This window comes from Sceloporus occidentalis, unplaced genomic scaffold (genome assembly GCF_023333645.1).
Source record: "Sceloporus occidentalis isolate IW3139 unplaced genomic scaffold, rSceOcc1.0.p SCAF_21, whole genome shotgun sequence".
Taxonomy (NCBI): domain Eukaryota; kingdom Metazoa; phylum Chordata; class Lepidosauria; order Squamata; family Phrynosomatidae; genus Sceloporus; species Sceloporus occidentalis.
In genome coordinates, this window is record NW_028317001.1 from 7,017,159 (window position 1) to 7,028,002 (window position 10,844).

Sequence of the window (10,844 nt, forward strand, 5' to 3'; positions counted from 1 at the left end):
AAGAGCCCTCCCTCCGGTCCATCTGCCTTGGTCCAGGCCTCAGAGGGAGAGAAGAATGCTGGACCTGATCCCCTCCTCACCATTCCCTTCTCCTTTTGTGTCGTGTCTTTTAGATTGTAAGCCTGAGGGCAGGGAACCACCTATTATCCCCTCTGTTGTAAGCCGCCCGGATTCCCACTGATTGGGCGGCATATAAATAAATCATATTATTATTATTCAATTATTCAGGCAAAGAGCATCAGCCTTTGGTCACAATGGGCCAGTCTCAGTTCTTCTGGAATAGAGTTTCAGCCTGAAGTCACAATGGGCCACTCTCAATCCTTCAGGGAAATAACCTCAGCCTGAGATCACAATGCAACAGTCTCAACGCATCAGGTAAGGATCATTAATTATCATAGAGGGAACAAGGCAAAGAGTGCAAGGACCCAACAGTGGGAGGCAAAAAATCTTACACAGGCAGCAAGTAAAGTGGATGGACATGGTCTGTGAAGTCTCTACAGTGATGCACAGAGCATGGGAAATAAGCAAGATGAATTTGAACTCCTAGCATAACAAAGCAGATATGATATAATAGTCATCACTGAAACCTGGTGGGATGAGTTTCATGATTGGAATGTAGAAATAGAGGGGTATAACCTTTTTGAGAAACAGGCCAAACAGGAAAGGAGGAGGAATAGCATTATATGTCAGAGATATTTACATCAGTGAAGAGATCCAGGACGTCAATCCTGGAAGCCAGGTGGAGAGCATCTGGATAAAAATTAAAGGGGAGGGAAACAACAAGAATGTTACGGTGGGAGTCTACTACAGACCCCCAAGTCAGACTGAGGAGTTGGATGATGTCTTTCTAGAACAGATGACCACACACTCAGAAAGGAGAGATGCAGTAGTGATGGGCGACTTCATCTATCCTGATATTTGCTGGAAGTCAAACTCAACCAAATCCTCAAGGCCTAGTAAATTACTCACTTGCCTCAAAGACAATTTCATGGTCCAAAAGGTGGAAGAGGCAACAAGGGGGTCAGCTATTTTGGATCTGATCCTAACCAACAAGGATGACTTGGTTAATGGGGTGGAATTGGTGGGATCATTAGGTGGAAGTGACCATGTTCTCCTGGAGTTTGTTATACAATGGAAAGGAGAAGCCAGGCAGAGTCAGACACGCATTCTAGACTTTAAGAGAGCGGATTTCAGTAAACTTAGGGAAGTATTGAGGGTGATCCTATGGTCAGAAATACTAAAAGAGAAGGGAGTTCAGGACGGATGGAAGTTTCTCAAAAGGGAGATACTGAAGGCACAATTTCAAACAGTTCCAATGAGGAAGAAAAATGGGAGATGTCTCAATAAACCAGGATGGATGACTAAGGAACTTTCAACGGAGCTAAGTTTGAAACGGAACATGTATAAGAAATGGAAAAAGGGGGAAATCACTAAAAAGGAATTCAAAGAAATAGCAGGCATGTGTAGGGGTAAAGTCAGAAAAGCTAAAGCGCAGAATGAACTCAGGCTTGCTAGAGAGGTTAAGAACAATAAAAAGGGCTTTTTTGGATATGTCCGCAGCAAAAGGAAGAAGAAGGAAACGGTAGGGCCAAACGGTAGGAGAAGATGGCAGAATGCTAACAGGGGACAGAGAAAAGGCAGAATTACTCAACACCTTCTTTGCCTCAGTCTTCTCAGAAAAGGCAAAGGGAGCTCAACCTGAGGATAAAGGAGCAGAGGACAGAATAGGGGAATTTCAGCACAGAATAAGTAAAGAGATAGTAGAGGAACACCTTGTTAATCTAAATGAATTTAAGTCTCCAGGACCAGAAGAACTCCATCCAAGGGTATTAAAAGAACTGGCAAATGTAATATCGGAGCCATTGGCAATAATCTTTGAGAACTCCTTGAGAACAGGAGAAATCCCAGCAGACTGGAGGAGGGCAAACGTTGTCCCCATCTTCTAAAAGGGGGAAAAAGAGGATCCAAACAATTATCATCCAGTCAGTCTGACATCAATACCAGGAAAGATTCTACAGCAGATGATTAAATAAAGAGTCTGTGAACATCTAGAAAACAATTCCATAATCACAAAAAGTCAACACGGGTTTCAGAGGAAGAAGTCATGCCAGACAAATCTGATCTCTTTTTTGATTTAGTCCGTGAGCTGCTTTTTCTACCAGCTTCGTAGGTGAAGGGAATACTGTGGATATAGTGTATCTTGATTTCAGTAAGGCTTTTGACAGGGTTCCCCATGACATTCTTGCAAACAAGCTAGTGAAATGTGGGCTAGACAACATAACTGTTACATGGATTTGTAATTGGTTGACCTGCCAAACCGAAAGCGTTTTCAACAATTGCTCTTTTCATCCTGGAGAGAAGTGACCAGGAGTCCGTCCTGGGCCCAATGCTAATCTACATCTTTATCAACGGCTTGGATGACAGAATCGGGGGCATACTCATCAAATTTGCAGATGACACCAAATTAGGAGGAATAGCTAATACTCCAGAGGACAAGATCAAAATTCAAAATGACCTGAATAGACTAGAAAGCTGGGTCAAACCTAACAAAATGAAATTCAGTATGGAGAAATGTAAGGTACTGCACTTAGGACGGAAAAATAAAATGCACAGATATAGGATGGGCGACACCTGGCTTAAGTAGACAACATGTGAAAGGGATCTAGGAGTCCAAGTAGACCACAAGTTGAATGTGAGTCAACAATGCGATGCGGCAGCTAACAAGTCAAATGCAGTTTTAGCCTGCATCAATAGAAGTATAGTGTCTAGATCAAGGGAAGTAATAGTGCCACTCTATTCTGCTCTGGTCAGGCCCAACCTGGAATACTGTGTCCACTTCTGGGCACCACAATTCAAAAAGGATGTTGAGAAACTGGAGCACGTCCAAAGGAGGGTGACTAAAATGGTGGAGGATTTGGAAATCACAATGGGAGTCTCAATGCTTCAGGCAAGGAGCATCAGACTGAAGTCACAATGGGACAGTCTCAATGCTTCAGGCAAGGAGCATCAGACTGAAGTCACAATGGGACAGTCCCAATGCTTCAGGGAAAGAGCATCAGCTGCCCTTGGGTCGCCTCTGACATCTTCCTCCTCCACATCTTTAACTTGGACACCATCCACTTCATAAGGTCCTTTAATTCCTTTATGTCTTCCTCCATTCGATAAACGTCTACCTGAGGTTCTTCTATCCTGGGGCAACTATCAACTGACTCCCCCGCTGCCAGGTCCCAGGCTGTCTCTCTGCCCCCCGACGGCCTTCCTTTCCCCAGTCTGGGGCCGGAAACCCAAATCCTCCAGTGGTGGCCTGGATGGTGTGAGCTTCAGGAGGTTTCCCAGTCTTGGGCTTGGCCCCTGGTTCCTCTGAAGAAGGCACCTGCTCCTCCACCACCGGGATCTCCAGAACCACCGGGTTCTCCAACAACTCTTCTTGTTCCTGGGTCTCCATTGGAGTTAAAACTGTGAGACTTTGCAAATTGCGATATCTGGAGTCAGTCCTGTGCTCAAAAAATCAAGCTCATTTGAAACAAAAGAAGCTTTATTGATGAATCCAGGCAGAAACATCCATTAACACCTTTTTGCAAAGTCTGAAGTCCAAAGGAACTTGCTCCCTTCTTAACCCACTCAACCCCTCCCTAAGCAAGCCCCCAATTCCCAAGCTAAAGCAACACAAGCGGAGGGTGCATAGATACTAAGGTTGTGTATACTTCCCCTTCCCTTCCCAGACAGCCTCACCTTGAAGAGCGGTGTTCCCAAGCCAGCTTCACTCCTCCTTGATAGCCAGTCTACAGCTACAACCCCATCCCTCTCTCCATACGCCCTCCTTCATCTAAAAGCCACTCCATCTGTCCTTCTACCACTTTCCATTAGTGCTTTCTATACCCATCACTCTACACTACCTACTATGAACTACCACTGTAACTCCTACTTTAATAACCAAACCCTAATATTTTTACCCTTAATGACAGAACTCTTACACACTAGTTCTGACACACAATGGACCAGTCTCTTGCAAGTAACATCAGCCTGTGGTTGCAATGGGCCAGTCTCAATCCTTCAGGTAAAGAGCACCACCCTGAAGTCACAATAGTGCTATCTCAATGTGTAGTTTTGTAATTACAAAACTGCTTATTCAGGCAAGGAGCATCAGCCTGAAGTCAAAATGGGCCAGTCTCAATCTCTCAGGCAATGAGAATCAGCCTCAGGTTGCAATGCGCCAATCTCAATCCTTTAGGTAAGCAGCATCAGCCTCAGGTTGCAATGGTCACGTCTCAAACTTTCAGGTAAGCAGCATTAGCCTAAATTCACAATGGTCCCATCTCATTGCTGCAGGCAAGGAGCATCAGCCTTAGGTCGCAATGGGCCAGTCTCATTCAGGTAAACAGCACCAGCTTGAAGTCACAATATGTCATGAATCCATTTATTCATTCATTTATTCATTTAGGGATACATGCCATAAGGGTTATAGGTTTAGGTTTAGATTAGAGTTGAAATAGATGAGATTTATGGTGGGTTAAAATAATAAGTTTTAATATGTGCTTTAATAGAAGATACTAGAAAGAGGTAGAGAGATCATGGCTAAAGAATCTGTCATCTTAAAATAATCTGTCATGTTAAGATAACTGTCATCCTTTGGCCTGGGAGGGAGAGAATAGGCTGGCCCAGCTCCATCAGGGCTAGCCTGAAGATAGAGGCTCCTCCCTCCATAATAATAATATAATAAGAATAATGATTTATTTATAGCCCGCCCAATCACAAGGAATCCAGGCGGGTTACAACAGTAAAAATAAAGATAATAAAATACAATACAATAAATAAATAAAATACAATAAAATTAAAGAGAGCGAAGTGAGTACATTCACAGTTAGGCCTGATGGAAGTTGGGCCTCTCTTTTTCACTCCCTCCCAGGTCTGATGGTGATGTCATGGAGGGAGGGCTCTTCTTCTTGAGGCAAGGATTTTGTTTTAATTAATTTTAATGTAATTCTTCTCATTAAATTTAAGAGAAGAATTGGTGGACAGAGTGACATAAGTCACAGTAAATGGGGAGTAGAACTAGGTAGGGAAGGCCTGCTGGAAGAGAATCCGTCTTAAGAGCCTTCTTAAAGGCTGTAAGAGTAGAAATGTCACGGATCTCCTTCCGCAGGTCATTCCATAGCTTCGGAGCTGCAATGGAAAAAGCCCTCTGGGTGACTGAAGTTAGCCTAGATTTTATTGGCTGAAGTAGATTCTTCCCCGAGGACCTTAGAGTGCGGGATGGACAGTATGGAAGTAGGTGATCTCTTAAGTATTCTGGAACCAAGCCATGTAGGGCTTTGAAGGTAATCATCAACACCTTGTACCTTGCCCGGAAACTAATTGGCAGCCAGTGAAGGGATTTCAAAACCGGTGTTATGTGATCGGTACGACAAGTACCTGTAATTAACCTGGCTGCCATATTTTGTACAAGTTGAAGTTTCTGAACTTGGCACAAGGGTAGCCCCATATACAGCGCATTACAGAAGTCCAATCGAGAGGTGACCAGCGCATGTACAACTGTTTCAAGGTCTCCCTGCTCCAGGAAGGGGCGCAGCTGGCGTATCAGCCGAAGCTGATAACAAGTGCTCCTGACTGTCGCATCTACCTGAGCTGTCAGGTGAAGCGACGAGTCAAGGAGCACCCCCAAGCTGCGGACAGAGTCTTTCAGGGGAAGTGTGACCCCATCCAGAACTGGCTGACATAATTCCATACCTGGGCTTGGGTTTCCTATAACAAGTACCTCCATCTTACCTGGATTCAGCTTGAGTTGGTTTTCCCTCATCCAGTCCATTCCCGCCCCAAGACAGGCATTCAGAGGAGAGATGCCATCCTTAGTCACTGCATCAGTCTGAGACATAGAGAAATATATTTGGGTGTCATCAGCGTACTGATAACATCCTGCCCCATGTCTCCGGATGATTTTTCCCAGCGGCTTCATGTAAATGTTAAACAGCATGGTAGACAATATGGCACTCTGGGGGACACCACATTTTATCTCTCTTTTAGAAGAGCAACTGTCTCCTAGCGCCACCATCTGGAATCTGCCTGAGAGGTAGGACCGGAACCACTGTAGAACAGTGCCTCCGATACCTAACTCTGTCAGGCGTTCCAGAAGGATACCATGGTCGATGGTATCGAAGGCCGCTGAGAGGTCTAAGAGCACCAGCAGGGTCACACTTCCCCTGTCGATGCCTAGACGGAGATCATCGACTAAGGCGACCAAGGCTGTCTCAACTCCGTATCCCGCCCTGAATCCGGTTTGAAATGGGTCCAGATAATCAGCTTCATCCAAGACTGCCTGTAGTTGATTGGCGACCGCCCTCTCGATCACCTTGCTCAAGAATGGCAACAACGAGACTGACCTATAGTTATTTCTATCCAGAGGGTCCAGGGAGGGCTTTTTTAAGAGTGGTCTGACCACTGCCTCCTTAAGACAAGAAGGCAGGGTACCCTCCCTGAAGGATGCATTGATTATATTTTTCAGCATCAGCTTGACTATATCACCCCCCTGGACAGCCAGCCAGGATGGGCAAGGGTCAAGAGGGCAAGTCATTTTTTTCAGACTACTAAGGAGCTTGTCCACGTCCTCAGTACTTACCGACTCAAATTGATCCAGTCTAACAGTAATGGCGGAGGCGTTGGATGCCTCTCTCATTGCTTCTGACTTAAAGTTGGCATCCAAATCAGCTCTTATCCGAGAGATTTTATCTGTGAAATAATCATTAAAAGCATTACAGTAAGCTATGGTTGACTCTAATAGAGGGTTCTGGGTGGGAGGCAGTTGTGTTAAACTCCTTACCACCCTGAACAGCTCAGCTGGGTGAGATTTCACAGACGCAATAGATGCAGAGTAGAAAGATTTTTTGGCTGCAACTATCGCCACTTGATAGGACCTAAGAAAAGTCCTATGAAGTATCTTATCAGATATGAGTTGATATTTCAGCCAACGCTTCTCTAGTCGTTGTCCAACCCGCTTCATTTGTTTAAGCTCTTCAGTGTACCAAGGGTTACGGTTTTTAGTGGGTTGGAAAGGACGCTTGGGAGCGATCATGTCTATAGCTCTGGTGATGTTGTTATTCCATAAATTAACCAGAACTTCAACAGAGTCACTGGCACTGCCAACCATAGAACCTCCTAGGGCTTCTTGGAACCTAATGGGTTCCATCAGCCTTCGAGGGCGGACCATTCTAATTGGCCCTCCACCCCTAGAGGGGGGAATAGTAGTCTCCAGACCAACCTTAACCAGGAAATGATCCGTCCATGATAATGCGCAGATACTAGTTATTTCTGCCCACGGATATGCCTGTTCGGTACAGAAGACCACATCAAGAGTATGACATGCAGAATGCGTGGGCTCAGAGACTATCTGGGAGAGGCCCATGTTTGTCATGAAACCTATGAACTCCCGAGCCGCACCAGTAAGATTAGTCAAATCACCCTTGAGAGGGATGTTGAGGTCACCCAGGACTAACAGCCTAGGCAATTCCAACATCAGCTCTGAGACTAGTTGTGTCAGCTCAGCTAGGGAGTCTGTTACATTACGGGGTGGGCGATAGACCAACAGAATCCCCAAACTCTCCCTGGTCTTCAAGCGAAGGTAAATGCATTCAATGTGGTTTAATGCACGGATAGGTATCCTGGTTAAAGTGAGATTGTTTTTATGGATTATGGCTACGCCTCCCCCCTGCCCGCTTCCCCTTATCTGCTCATTGACAGAGTACCCGGCCGGAAGGGCCTGAGCCCAGGTTACAGAGCTATCTGCTCCTAGCCAGGTCTCTGTGATACATGCCAGGTCAGCGTTGTGATCTATCAGTAAGTCATAGATGATACGGGACTTATTCTTCACTGACCTGGCATTGCATAAGAGCAGGGAAAGGTTTGGCGAATGGTTAGGCATGCTCTCTAGATCTTTTGGGGTAGTAGGGCGAATGGAAGGCGGAATAGATATCAGACATCTATCACATCTTCTTCTGTAATGACCTTTTGCCCTGCTAATGCCATATCTTCCATTGCCCTGCACAACTTGAATTGATGCTCCGTTGAAGACATCTAATCCCTCCCCTGAAACATACATTGATGGATATATATCTTGGTTGACATCAAGACCCTCCATCTAACCAGTGTCTCGTAGTCCCCTAAATAGTCTGCAGTCGATCTATTGTGACTTTTTAAGTAATGACAAAAACTGGGGACAGAGTTCAATGGTCTTGAGACTAGGCAAGTGGAAGGAAGAGCAGAAAAGAGCCTCGCCCAGGCCTGACTGCTTCTGTGCTGCCTCTGTTGTTGGAGAGCCGATAGTGAAGAAGGCGGCAATGGAGTCCATAACTGTTATCCTTCGGCTTGAGAGGGAGAGAATAGTCTGGCCCAGCTCCACTAGGGCTAGCCTGAAGATAGAGGCTCCTCCGTCCATAACTGTCATCCTTCGGCCTGGGAGGGAGTGAATAGGTTGGTCCAGCTCCACTAGGGCTAGCCTGAAGATAGAGGCTCCTCCGTCCATAACTGTCATCCTTCGGCCTGGGAGGGAGTGAATAGGTTGGTCCAGCTCCACCAGGGCTATCCTGAAGATAGAGGCTCCTCCCTCCATAACTGTCATCCTTTGGCCGGGGAGGGAGTGAATAGGTTGGTCCAGCTCCACCAGGGCTAGCCTGAAGATAGAGGCTCCTCCCTCCATAACTGTCATCCTTTGGCCGGGGAGGGAGTGAATAGGTTGGTCCAGCTCCACTAGGGCTAGCCTGAAGATAGAGGCTCCTCCCTCCATAACTGTCATCCTTCGGCCTGGGAGGGAGTGAATAGGTTGGTCCAGCTCCACCAGGGCTAGCCTGAAGATAGAGGCTCCTCCGTCCATAACTGTCATCCTTCAGCCTGGGAGGGAGTGAATAGGTTGGTCCAGCTCCACCAGGGCTAGCCTGAAGATAGAGGCTCCTCCGTCCATAACTGTCATCCTTCAGCCTGGGAGGGAGTGAATAGGTTGGTCCAGCTCCACCAGGGCTAGCCTGAAGATAGAGGCTCCTCCGTCCATAACTGTCATCCTTCAGCCTGGGAGGGAGTGAATAGGTTGGTCCAGCTCCACTAGGGCTAGCCTGAAGATAGAGGCTCCTCCGTCCATAACTGTCATCCTTTGGCCGGGGAGGGAGTGAATAGGTTGGTCCAGCTCCACTAGGGCTAGCCTGAAGATAGAGGCTCCTCCCTCCATAACTGTCATCCTTTGGCCGGGGAGGGAGGGAATAGGCTGGCCCGACTCCACCAGGGCTAGCCTGAAGAAGAAGAGCCCTCCCTCTAGTCCATCTGCCTTGGTCCAGGCCTCAGAGGGAGAGAAGAATTGCTGGACCTGACCCCCTCCCCTCCTCACCATTCCCTTCTCTTTTTGTGTCTTGTCTTTTAGGTTGTAAGCCTGAGGGCAGGGAACCGTCTTATTAAAAATAATGATTGTAAGCAGCTCTGAGAGCCATTAGGGCTGAAGGGCGGGGTATAAATAACGTAAATAATAATAATAGAGAATCTGCTTGTTTGCTAGGATTTGAATGTGCGGGAATCATACTTCTAACAGAGGCTTGAGTTTAAAAGACTGGTCTCTGTAAAAGGAGGGGGAACCTAGAGAGTTATTGGTATTTTTATACTGTATTATGGGTTTATGCTTATTATATTTTCACATGGTATCATATTAGATTGGGATTGATGGGGATATATATACATTGTTAAGCCATAATGTTAATGAAAACTGTTGTGTGGCTGAGTTCTGTGGTCCAAGGCCACAGGTGCAGTGGTTGAGAAAAGGCACATGAGAGCTTAATTGCTTTTAGGAGAGCTGCCAGAATCCCGGATGGGAGGACACTGCGCAGAAAAGGGCGGGAGAACGCTGTGCGGGAAAGGGCTATCCAATTAATTAGCTTCATTGGTAAATAGAGTGGGGTGGATTCATATGGTTATAAAAGGGATATGCTTATACTTTCTTTCATTCTTGACAAAAAAGTCACTTCTATGACATGTATCTTCTTCTTCAATAAAAGCTATTCTTTTTCAAAGTACTGCCTTTTGTGTTTCAAGAGGGGCTGCACTTAGGACCCTGACAGATCTCTCTCTCCCCTTCCATTCCCCCTGCTATCGCAAAAGACCTGGAGAGCATACCAAACCAACCACAGAACCTTTCCCTGCTCTTGTGTAATGCCAGGTCAGTCAAAAATAAAACACACATAGTCCATGATCTCCTACTGGACCAAGAGGCTGACCTGGCTTGTTTCACGGAGACCTGAGCAGTGAGCAGGTAAGGGGAGCACCTTTGGTCCATGAAGACAATCTTTCCTTGAGCAGGATACCTATCCATATGATGGACCACATCGAATGTATTTACCTCAGCTTAAAGACTAGGGAAAGACTGGTGATTCTCTTGGCCTACTTCCGCCCCGTTCCTTAACAGACTCCCTAGCCAAGCTGACACAACTGGTCTATGAGCTGCTGCTGGAGTCGCCTAGGCTTTTGGTCCTGGCCGACCACAACATCCCTCTCAAAGCCCCTTCTCAGCATGCGCAGGGATTGCCAGGGCCCAGATGCTGCTGCTTATTCCACTAAGGCCTTTGTGGGAAAGGAAGGTATGCGCCGGGGGTTCAGTGGTCTCCCCTTCCTTCCCTCCATTCTTCCTTTGAGGAGACTGCAATGGAGCCCAAGATGCAGAGCTGGACTCAGGAGGGAAAGGCAAGAAAGGAAGGCTCTGCTTTGGAAATCAAGCTCTCTTTGTGTATCCTGTGTATTTGTGTGTATGTGTGTTTGCCTCTGCTGTTCTTATGGCTGGGAATGGAGGTGAGGACTGAGGAGAAAAGAAAGGTTCAGTTTTG